Below are 15,547 nucleotides of genomic sequence, written 5' to 3' on the forward strand. Positions count from 1 at the left end.
TCATGTTATTTATTTTGTACAATTGGAAGTAAGATGGAGAAAGAGAAGTAATGATGGTATATTCATAATTTTTCAAACTGGATCTTAAAATTGAAGGAAATATTGGAGATTATGTTACTGCTACTTTTAAATATCTCAAGGGTTTCTTTAGTGTTTAATGTGGTAAAATTTAGGGCAACCTTAGGAAGAACGTCCTGAGGGAAACAACATTAGCACATGTCTGCAATGAATTTTAACCCATTATTGGTACTTTCAGATGTATGATACCTTGTGATAATTACAAGTTGTTGTAATATTGTTTTCATGTTAAGAGAGAAAGTTGAGTAGTGTGGTCACTGGTATGATTGCAATCCAGGCTCATAAAACTTTAAAGTACTACCTTTATTGATAGTGAGATTTGAATCAAAGTGTATGTTCAGACAACTGAAGAACACTTAACAAAGACATTGTAGAGGGGAAGAAAATACCATTAGGAGCTTAAAGGGGTCATGATTCTGTTTTGAAAAAAGAATTCCCTATTAACTTTCCGAGTTTTTCCTGTGTTTCCTGAGTTCTTTCAGAGTTTAGTGTTGGCACCAAGATAATTGTTGGAGGAAGAACCATATTTCTCGGGAATACATGTACATAAACAATAACAGTTGCCAAATTTTCTAAAACTGTGGAAGAAGGCCAACATAGCAACAACTTGGAACTGAGAAAGTGATCAGAATTTCTTATAAGATGTTTTATTTCAAGATATCAAGTAGAAAGGGAAATCTTAGTAAGATCACCCTAGAAAATTGCAGTATTAGAATACCAATCTAAAAAGCTACTATTTTTAGCATTGCACTGACCAAAATATATGGACTAAAAAAACCCAGTACCTTGTTTGTGTTTCTTTACTATAGAATCCTATAATGGTTTTCTGAAATCTTCACTTACATCATCAGATATAAGAGCATTGATTTGGGGGCACCTGGGTGACTCGGTCGGTTAAACATCAGACTTTGACTCAGGTCATGATCTCAAGGTTCATGAGTTGAGCCCCTCATGGGGTGGTCTTGATCACTGTTTCAGGTGAGCACCACCTTAGGTGAGCTCAAGCCCTGCTTTGGGTGAGCCCCGCTTCTCTCTCTCCCTCTCTGCCCCTTGTGGGGCTCTCTCTCTGTTTTGCTTCCTCTCTCTCTCTCTCTCTCTCTCTCTCTCTCTCTCTCAAAAAAAGCATCTGTATCCTTATAGCAGTGTATAAGGATATGTATTTACTTCATTTGATTCTTGGCAGAACTGGTTTAGATAATACATGTTTTTGGGCAGGTGGCACATAGTAACTGCCTAATAAAAGGTATTGTAATAAAAGGGAAAATGTTATCATTAATAAATGATGTAACCATACATAAAAATAACTTTCGATGATTGGGATTTAGATAGGATTGAGCAGTTACTATACTCTTCATACTAAAACGAGGACATGGAAATACTGTTGATCATCAGTCTTTTTTTTGTTGTTAGTATAATAATTGGAGGTATTTATATTTTGCTCTTGCTTTGTACCACCTCTTTACTACAGAGAGGGAACGTACTCAGAGTTTCAATAATAGGCTTCTTGGCCTAAACGTTTTACTTCTAGGAATTTATTATAAATGTATTCACTAATATGTGTGCATGCATAGATGTATATGGACATTGATTATATCATTTTATAATGTAATTCTGGAAACTTCCTAATTTTGAATTGGGACACAGTATGAGCAGATTATATTTTATGCATATGATTGATACTCACGGATAGAATGGATAGTGTTGTTGATAGAAAATAGCAGTGATCTTCATGGTGTATGAATAAAAGGAATGGAGCAAAACAAGGTATAATATATATGTATAAAAATACACACACACTCACATTTACATATGCATAAAATATTTCTGAGGGGATGTTCTGAAATTTGAAATTTGTTTCTTCTATTGGGTATGTGTCTTGCTTTGGAGGGGGATTTGCTTTTGGATTTCCTGTATTTTTATCATGCATATAAAATGTAAAAATTTGTCTAAAATATTCATGGAAGGAAATAAATAAGGCAAACAATAGCTGTCTCAGGGTGGTTGGCATATGATTGATTTATATTCATGTGTGTGAGTGGTATGTCTGAGTTATTCTCTAATTCTATAAGACACATCTTTAGTAATAAATATAAATTTTAAAAAGATAGTGTTGGTTGGCAGATTCATAAAGGTGATTTGAAGTAAACTATAATTTACTTTCATCCCATTTTACCATTAATCTATGCATTGATTTTTAGCATTTCTGGGTAATTTCAATGTAAACTGTAAGCCGTAGCTCTACTTTTTTTTTAAGTCCTAATTATCAGCTATCTCAGGGCAATATAATCACCCTGTTCAATTTTAACTTTGTAAGATTTTTCACACATTTTTACAAATTGAGACAGCAGAAGCAATAAACTAAACCTGAATTGTCTTTGTGTCATTTTATATGGTTCTTATTAATACCCTTTGGAATTGTATTATTCCTCACTTCTGCTTCTCCAGACAAAATAAGTGATAGCTTATGGAAAATTACAATGCCTTTCTTCATTTCAAAAACATTTTAAAAAATTCAGTCCATTCCTATATTAAAAATTATTGTGTTTGAATATTAATTGACATTATTATATAGATTTTAGGGGAAAGAAAGTTAAATATTGTATCTCATAGAGCAGGGCCAGTTATTATTTAGGTTAACATGGGACCCTCAGCAGTAGGTAGAAATCAGCAATCTTCTGATATGAGGGTGAAATACAAGAGGCACATTTGAGTTTTCCTCCATAGACACATGTGTTTCAATAGTAGATCTTCTCTATTGACGAAAATACAGGCATCACAACGGAAGACCATTAGTTGCGTGAGGAAGGGATTTAGGAGCTTCATTCACTGCTATGTCTCCAGGTTCAGGTGCCTGGTACATATACTAGATGATGGTTAATCCTTTGTTGACATTTGTCATTTTTTTAACATTAGCCTGCAAGTTGAACTAATTGCAATATAAAGAAAATTGAGCTATATAGCTTTTGTTTAAACTGTCTTCAATCGTGAGATAAGAAAACTACAGATGAAAACCAGAATGCTGACCTCTCTGTTGGAATCAGAGCGTATTGCACGTTCCCCCACAGAGCCTTATTATGCAAATCTATTTAAGTTCTATTTAGTGATGTTCCTGATACACTTTGAGATTGATCACACAGTTAGTAGCAGCTTTATTTTTCAAAGATGCTTTATAAACATATTTTGATACACTCTTTTTGTGCTTGTCTCCTTTGAAGACTCCCTGTAGCCACTCAGCCAGGTGTTGGGAAGATGTGTAGTAGCTGAGCACCCTTCTGACACTCTCCTCAGAATCAGCTTGGAGATGCTTTCACCCTGTCCGTCTTCTTCAGCAGCCAGGCAGAGTGCTGACTCCTTCACAGCAGTGAGGAACTCTTCTGGCTTCAGAAGTAAGTAGACTGCATTCAGTTTGATCATTGCCAGTGGTTTTAAAAACCCTTAGAGGAGGCTAACTGGAAGTCTTGCAAATTAGTATACAAATTAAAACCAACATTGTTCATCACTAACTATGGCACTTCTATTTTGAGTTCTGTCTTTCTGAAGATACAGTTACTCCTTTTCATGTTGACAATCTGTATCTTTATGGGATTTTCTGCTATCTTTTTCAGGATTGTTTCATATGATTATCATGATTTATATTTGCAGCTTTGAGGCTTAGACAGGGGAAAGATTAAAATAATAATGTTTGCACAGGAGCAAATGGATTCAGAATGACCAAGTATTTTATTAAAGTTGCCTGGCTAATGAATTATGAATATGGGATAACATCTCTTGTCTTTTGAGTCTTAAATATCAAGTGCCCTCTCCGTGACTGTGATGTCCAGTGGTATATGGAGGGTAAGAGACTGGTGCAGAAAATGACACTTCTCTTGATTGGTTGGTTTATTGAGTGACATCTTCTCTGTTTCATTGAAGGAGAGTTTATGGCAGCTTATAAATGCGCGTACTAAAAAAATAAGAGAAGTCACAGGCAGGGAAATGGATTGAACTTGAGACATGAACAGTATACAAGATGCATAATGTAATATATTATACACTACCCCAAAACAAATTCCCAGCTGCATATTTATCTTTGGGCTTGTTAATTACTGGGTATATCAGATAAATACATCAATTACGTGATTGTTTATGTTTATAGAATTTGAAAAGTAAAAGCGTTATCTTGGAAAATGCTCAGAATCTCGTGGTTCGTACTTGTAATCCTATTACTTAGCCATTTTTTTAGTTTACTTGGTTTCAATTTGACATATTTCTTTTTTCTCTTCTCCCAAATTCTTTATGTAGGCATCCCTTACTTCTTTTAGGGATATATTTGTGTCAAAATGTCACCACATAGAAAATGATTATGAGTGCACTTTTCTAGACAGTAAAAGTTTGATTTCACATGGATTGTTTATTGTGATTAGGTGCTTAGCAATTAAAACTTCCTCAGAGATAATGGGTAGAAAATACTTAATAACCTTAGTTTCATTTTACAACATATTACAGGTTTAGTTTGCCAGCAACAGAAGGTCTGTGTTCTTGAAGGAACAGAGAGACTGTTGTTACAAATTTATTTCTGAATCATGGTGCTACCTACCGCATAGTTAAAACAGGCACTCGGTATGTCGCTAGTGTACTCAAAGTGATGTAGATGGACTACTTTTAAGATGTAAACAGAAAGGATATATTAGGTTATATTGAAGTTAATTCATTATAACTATAACTATAGCATAAAATGATGAGTCTGAGCATGTAGAAGATAGATTATGAATCATTATTTTAGTGTAGGTTTTTTTCTATGCATATTTTATTAACTTGTACTCTTTTTGTGCATCATTTATTCATTTATCTTAAAAATTGCTTTTGTTATTTTTGTCCTTGAGCTTTTTATTAAATAAAGAGACTTGAGGAAGACATTCCAGATTTTGCAGATTTTGATCTTTTTAAAGAAATGGAGGACCCCAACTAAGCTTGAGTTGATTTCACATATTTTGAAGATATGGAGATATATAAGGTTTGTTTCTTAAAGGCAACCCCTCAAGAACCTACAGAGATTTTATATGCCCAAACAATAAACTAGAAAATTAATAAATTTTTGCTTTCCAAAGATAAAGCTGACTTTTTCTAAATGAAACATCTGACTTTTGAAAGCTGTTAGCATGGGAAAGATTTACTGACACAGATTCTCTAGTGTACATCACAAGACTTAGAGAATTCAAATACATTTTCATTTACTAATGGCTATAATCAAGGCCAAAGAATTTATTTAATTAACCTGGCAATAGAAGGCTAAACAGAAATAATTTATATATTGAGAAGGACTCTTCTGAGTTAATGCTTAATTCAATTTTTAAATTACCAGTCCATTAGTCTGTAGAAGTGGAACCTCCTTTTCCCTTTCTGTTTTTTTTCTTTGGAGTAACATTAGGCTGAAAGTCTTGCATGGAATTAATCACCCTGAAAAAAAGAGAAAGTAAATACATTCCTAATTAGGTTCTTCAAATTTCAAATAGCTCATTGAAAATTCATAGCACATCCATTAAAATCCCTTTAAAAATAAATGGAATACTGGGAACTTTCTTAAGGGAAGTAAAGCATGGTGAAGTAGTAAAATAATGGGCAATGGAGTATCTATTTGTTACTAGTGTAGGACGGTTGAAGTGGTAGTGGTTGTTATGATGGTTATTTTTCAATTAGCCTTGGCCAGTAAGATAGTACTTTTGTCTCTTTCTACTGTTCTTTCTTGTTTAACTAAAGCTCTGTGATCAATTTAAATAATAAACAATAATATCTGAACAGGAGCTGTGCTTGCCTGTCTAAATATGTACACAAGTGTATGTACATCTGAAGATCATTTACTATATACATGGTAGTAATGATAGTCACTCCACAAGGGTAATATGCATTCTAAATATTCTAAGTATTCTTACTGACATTAAATATAATATTTAAAAGACTTCTATTTTTTTAGAAACAAATTTCCCTATGTTTAAGACTTGTGCATTATCAACTCTGATCACATTAATTGACAGTGCCTTAGCCAATTAATCATTTATCAATATAAATAATAATAATAGTAATAATCAATATATTCTCATTTGAAACCTTCCAGTACTTTTTAATAAACATGAATATATTGGATTCTTCTTTTATCTCTATGAGGTAGTTTAAGAAGTTATATAGGTTCTCAACCAGATAGATTTTCTTTTACACATGAAACCATTAGGTATATATCAGGTTCAATAACCCTGAAAGGTAGAGCAAAGAAGAAACATGTTAAATCATGCAGTGCTCATTTTAAAAAGAAATGAGAATAGGGACGCCCGGGTGGCTTAGTCAGTTAAGTGTCCAACTTCAGCTCAGGTCATGATCTCATGGCTTGTGAGTTTCAGCCCTACATCAGGCTCTGTGCCGACAGCTCGGAGCCTGGAGCCTCCTTCGGATTCTGAGTCTCCTTCTCTCTGCCCCTTCCCCAGCTCACACTCTGTCTCTTTCTCTCTTAAAAATAAATAAACATTAAAAAATGTTTTTAAAAAGAAGGGAGAATAAAATTCTTAGAGGAAACTTTATAATGACTCTCACAAATATATGCTTTCAGTGACAGTCAGTTCCAAATTAATATATCTAAGTGCCTTAAATTTAACATGTTGCTAACTAAGCTCTTGGTCATCTTCCCAAATACTATTTTTGACATTGTTTTCCTTAAGGATTTTATTTAAATTCAAGTTAGTCAGTGTAATATTAGTTTCAGGGATAGAATTTAGTGATTCATTACTTGTATATAACACCCAGTGCTCATCCCAACAAGTACTCTCCTTGATGCTCATCCCCCATTTAGCCGGCCCCCCACCCACCTCCCTTCTAGCAACCCTCAATTTTTTTCCTATACTTATTCTTTCTGATATTCTTGAGTTCAGTAAATGTCATCATCGTATACCAGAAAAAATAGGACTCATCTTCTAACCTTTCCCCCTTCATTCCACAAATTCCATCACCTAATATGGTCAAATTTACTTACAAAAATTTTCTTGAATTTATCCATTTGTCTCCGTTTGGGACCATTAGTACCTTGGTCCCAACTACCATAGTCTGTCTCCTGGGCTACTACTCCAGAGGCTTCTTAAATTATCTGCTCACATCCACCAAGCCTCAATTCTGTCTATTCTTCATAGCTAGCCAGAGAGAGTATTACAAACTATAAAATTGACATGACATACCTCTCAAAAGACCATTGCTCAAAATATAGACAAAATTCCTTATGGCTTACTATGTTCAAACGGCTTAGCACTTTTCTAAATGTCCCCAACTCATCTCACACTGCACTCCTCTTCTTTCCTGCATTCCAGCCAGAGTGGCCTTTCCGTCCTTCCGCATCATGTGACTTCCCACCTAAGTCTTCGAGAGTAGTCCTTTCTTCCTCAGCAGATCACCACTCCCAGTTCCTTTTTGCCTAGTATCTCAACACAATATTCAGTTCCTGAAGGAAGCCTTTTGTTGTTCTGCCGGACCACATCATCTCATTATTATATGGTCCCACAGCAATGCATAACTGAAATTCATTACAGTTTTATGTCTCTTTATGCAGTTATCTAATATTGACCTCCCTTTCAGATTGTAACCACTGTAAGGTCATGATCCATGTCCATTTTGCTCATCGTGGAACCCTCTCTTTATTTTTTAGGCGCTATGAACATGGGCCTAGAGCCCCTCTCCCCAACCATCCCGACCATGGGGGTTTCAAGGACATCAACTGGAATAGAATTTTTAAGTATCAACTATTAGATCTCTTTGTTTTTGTGTTTTCCTGTTGTCAAAGTTTGATCTAGTTTTATGGCAGGCTCACCATTCTCAGTGGGTGTTTATTTTGCTGGTGCCCTTATATTGCTACTTTCTCTTCTTCTTAGTCTTGACTATATTCCTCAGGGTCTTGTTTTCTGATAGGTGATGGATGAAGACCCTGGCTTGCTGTTATGAAGTGGGAACAAATGAATCCAATTGGAGTTTTTGTTTAAAAATAATTATAGATCAGTAGGAGAGATAAGGGTATTGCAATGCAGAAATAACTACCCTAAGATAACTAGTGATGGAAAGCTACAAATAGCCATGTGAGCTTAGTGGAAAAAGAAGTTTTTCCATCTGAGATTATGCAAATATGCTGCTTATTATTGGTAGAATTTCAGCCTCAGTGATAGGTTTCAACTTTGGACTATCAAAGTTGTTGTTAATGTGCCGATGTGTTGTCTCACTTAGGTAAAAATTCCAGAAGCTAGAGAGATAATGCACAGTTCTCCCAAAAGCCCTTAAGTACTGACACCAAAACTAAAAATGTCTTAGCTGGCAATACTTGATGTAGAAAGGTCACTGCACTCTCTCTGCCTACTGTTAGTTTTGGCTCTGTGGGTTGCTAATACTATAGTACTTACTGCCAAGTGTCCTGGGATGAGTTCTGAATAAATGCTTTGCTTTAGGAGACAATGATTACTTTACATTTAGGACCAGGAGGGGTTGATGTCATGTGGAGAGTACTCCTGACACCTGACATTAGATGCATGGCAACAATCTTCACTGCAGACCATTGGCTATGAAACTCATTAGAAAAAAAACAGTAAGTACAGACTCAACCTAAGTTATTATCCTAGTTATTGTGATGAACACCTTGTTTCATTGACTATGCAGCTAACCTCCCTTATATCACTGTGGGCTGCACTAGGGGTATTTTAACATATGCTATGGGTAGACTGAGGCACCTGCCATTAATATTAAAAACAGTGTGGGAGACTTTACAGGAAAAAAATTGGGGGTACAGAGACTTCTTTTAGAGAAAAATCTGCAATTTACCATAGCAAGAAACTCACAGACTAGAAGAATCAGTGTAGGCTACATTGATCATACACACTAACTTAACATTTCTAATGACTTACCATATGGAAGGAAAAGCACTACGAAATTACAGAAGCATCAACTACATGGAAGGATGTGTGAAAAAAATCAGGGACTTGTAGATCTATCATTGCTAGCTGAAAACATTAATAATATAAGAAAACCTAGAGACTTGATTTTGAAAAGTGCTAACTTAGATAACACAGTTAAATTAGATTATGTTGTTTTTACACAGAAGTATTTAAAATCTAGACTTTTGGACAACTTCAGTGGTGTTGAAGATATTTTATCACCCAGAAGGGATAAGTAAAACAAACCATTTGGGGATGGTGACAAGCAGGCGGTGACATATATGGGTTAGTCTCAAAAAACAATCTTTTCCATCATCCTTGATTACATAGGTAAAGCTGGATGGTGACTAATTTGGCAGGTGGTAGCTCAAACTCATTTGTTTAATTAACCTTCCTTTGGACCATTAGGAATACTCAAGATGTACTTACTTGACATAAAAAATGCATCCCCCTCTGTTTTTATGCAAACAGTCAGGCACATGCAATTTGACAACTGAGGTAAAAGCTTTGTTGCTGAGGTGAAAGCAACTTTTTTGAGGTGACTGTTCCTCTTAGTGTCAGACAATTCTAAATCCATAATAAGAATCTGGCTTTCTTTTTGATCACTTGCATGTAGATATAGATTACTGTTCTAAAGCCTGAAGTTTTAACATATTGTTTAATATCTGAAAAATAAATAACCTTGTAATACCTGCTTACTTATTTATGTCTTGAAGACATAATTCCATTACAAGCAAAGGAGTGCTTCTTAGATTATTTCAATACCTACTACAATCATGATTCCACTGCATAAATAACCCACAGTTGAAAACTTGCATTCATTATTTATAAAGAGACAGGAAAATAGACTAAACTTTTTCTAATAACTCTCTACTTGAGAGAAGACTGAAAAGGACATGCTGACAAATAAAATTATATGTAATTGTATGTAATTTTAATGTAATCTTTTCATTCAATCAAGGTTATATTTTGGGGCATCTTAATTTTTTTAAGTTTATTTATTTTGAGAGAGACAGAGAGGAACAGCACAAGAGCTGGAGGTGGGGAACAGAAAGAGAGGGAGACAGAGAATCCCAAGCAGGCTCCAACCACACCATCAGCGCAGAGCCTGATGTGGGGCTTGAACTCACAAACTGTGAGATCAGACCCAAGCTGAAGGCAAGAGACAGATGCTCAAACAACTGAGCCACCCAGGCACCCTACATTTGGGAGCATTTAAAAATATTTCTTATATGTACCTAGAAATGAAGCAATGGAACTCAAAATTTTAGGTCAGGTTTAATTAAAGAATGACTCTAATAATTAGAGTGATAATGAGGGTAGACCTATGGCATTCGTGGATTTTATTGATGTAGTTTTATGCAAATGTCCCAAGTCTGGAAACTGGTTTCCAGGAATGAGTCACATAATAGTGAGTCCAGCAGGTATCTAACATCTGAATCACTTCTTGGGTTTGTTCTCTATTCATCATAACATGCAAGAAACTTTATTAAAGGTATGGAGAGATTATTTAAAAAATTTTTAGCAATGCTTTATTATAGTTTATGAGAAGTTTCTCAGTGATTTTCTTGATTTCTAAATATTTGGAGACAAAATCCATATGTATGATTCCTTGTGCAAGGGTATTCATATATAGGGATCTACAATACCCCACTGGGAATCATAATGATAAATAAGTAAGAAGGATATTGAAAAAAACAACAAATAAGAATGTAGCAATCAAGTCTAAATCCAACTCATCTTTATCCGTTCTTGGTAGGCTCTTTATGTTTTTATTTGTCACATGATACCCCTATGAACAAGTAAAAATTTTTTTTCCTATATTTTAGACCTCAGAAGCTATCAAGTCCTTCCTCTAGACCTAGTCAGGTATTTTGATCAAACAGGTGTGGTTTTTTTGTTTTGTTTTGTTTTTAATACTTTTGTTTCTTAGGATATTTCTTGAGTCATTCTCAGAAATAAGTCCAAACATTAATAGTGACTTCACTCTATAAGACATACTATTATATGAAAATGTCTAGTCTACTCCAAATAAACCAAAAAAGATAATTTATTTACACATTTACACATTTGGAATTTATACTTTTTTTGCAAAATACTCATTTCAAACAGCAGATATTGGGGACTTATTTTAAAAATACATATATCAAGGGGCACCTGGGTGGCTCAGTTGGTTGATCGACCGACTTCAGCTGGGGTCATGATCTCGCAGTTTGTGAGTTCAAGCCCCACATCGGGCTCTGTGCTGACGGCTCAGAGCCTGGAGCCTACTTCAGATTCTATGTCTCCTCCTCTGTCTACCCCTCTCCTGCTCATGCTCTTTGTAATAAATAAATGTTAAAAAAATTAAAAAAAAATACATATATCAAATGCATTAAAAATAAGAATGATGAATCCAAGGCACTGGCAATCTTATGAGGAATGGTAGGTTATAGAGAGATGTATATCTTATTCCTTGTTTCAGTATTAGGTGTGTTTTGATATGCTGTAATTCCTTGCAAATTACTAATCTGTGGTGAGGGCAGAGAGTAATTTTTACTTCATTAGGATGTAAATTGACCAGCATTCTATAATTATTCACAATAAATAGAAGTTTACTACAAATTGAAAACAAGAATAAATCTGAAAATAATTTTGATTAAAATTGTACAAAATTATCTTGTATCACAAACCCAAATATGTAATATAATATGATCCCCAAATTGTAAATTTTGGAGCTTATAAAAGGATCTCATGCAAGTAAAACATTAAAATAGTATAAACATACAAACAAAAAAATTGAGAGATATTCCATGTTCATGGAGAGGAGAAATCAATGTTATTTAGATGTCATTAATTGCCAATTTATATATAGATTCAATTCAATACCAATCAAAATTACAGGATGTTATATTGTGGATATTGACAAACTGATTCTAAAGTTTATATGAAGAGGCAAAAGACACAGAATAGCTAACATAATGCTGAAGAATAACAAAGTTGGGGGACTGATCCTACCCAACTTCAAGACCTGACTATAAAGCTACAAGTTGAAAAAAAAGGTGAGGTATTAGCAAAAGAATAGGCAAATAAATCAGTGGAGCAGAGTAGAGAGCCTGGAAATAGATCCCTATATAGGCAACTGATCTTTGACGGAGAACAAAGGCAGTAAAATGGAACAGACAGTCTCTTCAACAAATGGTGCTGGAACAACTGGACATAACCTTCACAAAAGTTAACTCAAAATGAATCAGAAACCTGTATGTATATACAATACCGTAAAAAACCTAGAAGATAACATAGGAGAAAACTTAGATGACATTGGGTATGGTGATGTCTTTTTTACATAAAATGCCTAAGAAACAATCCACAAAAATGATTGATAAGCTGGACTTCATTAAAGTTAAAAACTTCTCTGTGAAAGGCAATGTCAAGAGAACAAGAAGGCAAGCTTCACACTGGGAGAAAATATTTGCAGAAGACATATTTGATAAAGGACTGTTATCCAAAATATACAAAGAACTCTCAAAACTCAACAATAAAAACACCAACAACATGTTTTAAAGATGAGCCAAAGACCTTAACAGATATCCCACCAAAGGAGATATACAGGTGGCAAAAAATAATAATAAATAAAAAACAGATGAAGTATGTTCCACATCATATGTCATCAGGGAAATGCAAATAAAACAACAATGAGCTGCTACTTCACACCTACTAGAATGGCCGAAATCTGGAACACTGACAACACCAAATGTTGATGAGAATGTGGAGCAACTGGAACTCTCATAGTTTGCTAGTGGGAATACAAAATAGTACCGCAGTATGGAAGACAGTTGAAAGACAGTTTGCCTGTTCCTTACAAAACTAAACGTACTCTTACCATATGATCTAGCAATCATACTTCTTAATATTTACTCAAAGGAGTTAAAAACATATGTTGTTACAAAAAGGTGCACACAGATTTGTACAGCAGCTTTACTTATAATTGCCAAAACTTGGAAGCAACCAAGATGTCCTTCAGTAGGTGAGAGGATAAATAAACTGTACATCCAGACAATGAAATCATTCAGCACTAAAAATAAATTAACTATCAAGCTGTGAAAAGGCATGCAGGAAACTTAAATGCCTGTTAAAAGTGAAAGAAGCCAATTTTAAAAGCTTACATCCTATATGATTCCAACCATATAACATTCTGGAAAAGGCAAGATCACCAAAATAACAAAAAAGATCAGTGATTGCCAAGTGTTTACAGGTGAGGAGGGGTTGAAAGACAGAGCACAGAGAATTTAAAGTAGTGAAAATACTCTGTATGATGCCATAATAATGGATACATGCCATTATACATTCGTCCAAACCCAAATGAGTGTGGAACACCAAGTGTGAATGGTAATGTAGACTATATATGGTTTTTTGAGTGATATGATATGTCAAATTCATATTCATTATTTTTATTATTTTTTTTAATTTTTAATGTTTATTCATCTTTGAGAGAGAGAGAGGAGAAAGAAAGAGACAGAGTGTGAGCAGGGGAGGAGCAGAGAGAGAGGGAGACACAAAATCTGAACCAGGCTCCAGGCTCTGAGCTGTCAGCACAGAGCCTGATGCAGGGTTTGAACTCAAGAACTGAGAGATAGTGACCTGAGCTAAAGTCGGACGCTTAACTGACTGTGCCACCCAGGCGCCCCTACTTTCATTATTTTTAGCAAATGTCCCACCCTAGTGGAGATTATTAACAGGAGATTGGTTACATGTATGAGCCAGGGAGTATATGAGTAATATACTTACTGAGTATATTGAATATATGAGTTATCTACCTTCCCCTCAATTTTGCTGTGAATTTTAAGCTGCTCTGAAAAAAGGTCTTAATTTAAAAATAAAATCGTGTGAACATTTCCATAGTTTCATTGTTGAACTTACTTCTGTATTTTAGGTTTTAAACAAGTTCCCTATATATTATGAAATATTATGATCTATATTACTTTGGAATTGCCATATTTGATATAGAATGGTTTCCCATTCTTGTACTAACTTGTATTTACTTGATTTACTAATAAGATTGAAAATCTTTGCATGAGTTTATTGGCCTTTCATGTTAACTTTTTGGTGAAGCCCTTCGTTAATTTTTAATTTTTTTTAACGTTTATTTATTTTTTGAAGGAGAAAGAGAGCATGAGCGGGGGAGGGGCAGAGAGAGAGAGAGGGAGATACAGAATCCGAAGCAGGCTCCAGGCTCTCAGCTGTCAGCACAGAGCCCGATGCGGGGTTCTAACTCACAGACCATGAAATTATGACCTGAGCTGAAGTCAGACGCTCAACCAACTGAGCCACTCAGGCGCCCCAGCCCTTTGTTAATTTTTATATTAGCTTGTATTTTTCTTATCAGCTGATAGTAGTTTTAAAAAAATGTATTTTGCATTCCAGTCCTTTGTGGATATCTTGAGTCATACACAATTGCCTCTAATCTATGGTCAGTGCTTTCACTTTAGTAATGTTATACCATATTCATCAAAGACTAATATTGTATGTTCAGGGGTTGAGGTAGGAATTACATTTTTTCTTCTTAAATGAGTCACAAACTCACAAGATAGTGTGTCATACACAAGCTTATTTTAATGCTGCACCAGACCCTTGATACTCAGCAGGGCATATGGGGAACATATAGCTTATATTTTTCCCCATTCAGGAGTTGTTTACAGACACTAAAGTAAAAGTAGAGTGGGGGTTGTGGTATTGTTCCTACAGCTTGCAGATCCTCAAGAAAACTTGACACTTTCCCATCTAGTCAGGGGAAACTGCCCCTCCATTAGTCAGTCTGCAGGCACAGTAGTGGTGAACTGGATAAGGTTATGTTGCCTCAGACTATAGAGGGATATGGTCATTAGGCACCCTCTTTTACGGTTTCAGCTGAGAGTTTTCCTAGGTCTTACTTATTGTAGGTCTGTGAGCAATCTGGAGCTTACCTATACTAGCAACCCAGGGATAGTTTTTAAACACAAAGCTACTGACACATTTAACACTTCACACATAGGATGGATGCCTTAATTCACTGTATTTTATTATAACCAGTTTCATCAGCTTTTTGTTAATCTTTAATAATTTCAGTTATTAATTTTAAGGGACAGTGCAGGGACCAAAGAAAGTAAATCGTTTTTACAAAGAGGAGTTTGCACGAAGGATCCCAAGCTCCAGGAAAGGGAATATCTCAGGAAGTCCTTACCCAGATAAAATGTTTTCATTTTTAATTTAGTGAATTTATCAGTTGTTTCTTTTGGTTTTGAGTGTGTGTGTGTGCTTTTTTTTTTCTTTGCATCATTTCAGCTATTGTTCTCTGCTGTTAAAGAAATAAAGATATTTTCTTATGTATTCTTTTAATATTTTAAAAGTCTCTTCACATTTTTTTGTATAGTGTTGAAATTGGATTTGGAGAAAAGTACAGTTCTATTTTATTTTTTTCATACTGCTAGCCAATTGTTGTGACACTGTTTATTGAATATTCCATCTTTTCCTCATTGAATTGAAATTCTGTGCTGCCATACACAGAGCTTTCATACATGCGC

General features: G+C 34.9%; 1 protein-coding gene across 4 annotated transcripts in view; it reads left to right on the forward strand.

The window, feature by feature from the left end:
• The window catches only part of LRFN5 (leucine rich repeat and fibronectin type III domain containing 5), a 250,062-nt gene that overhangs the window by 120,803 nt on the left and 113,712 nt on the right, over window positions 1–15,547 (forward strand). For all 4 annotated transcript variants that reach the window (XR_005790853.1, XM_040477023.1, XM_040477022.1 and 1 more), the window contains exon 2: window positions 3,294–3,464. The gene's annotated coding sequence lies outside the window, so the exon portion shown is untranslated. The remainder of the gene's footprint in view (window positions 1–3,293; window positions 3,465–15,547) is intronic.

Source organism: Herpailurus yagouaroundi, unplaced genomic scaffold, assembly GCF_014898765.1.
Source record: "Herpailurus yagouaroundi ecotype Mexico unplaced genomic scaffold, PumYag 141, whole genome shotgun sequence".
Lineage (NCBI taxonomy): Eukaryota > Metazoa > Chordata > Mammalia > Carnivora > Felidae > Herpailurus > Herpailurus yagouaroundi.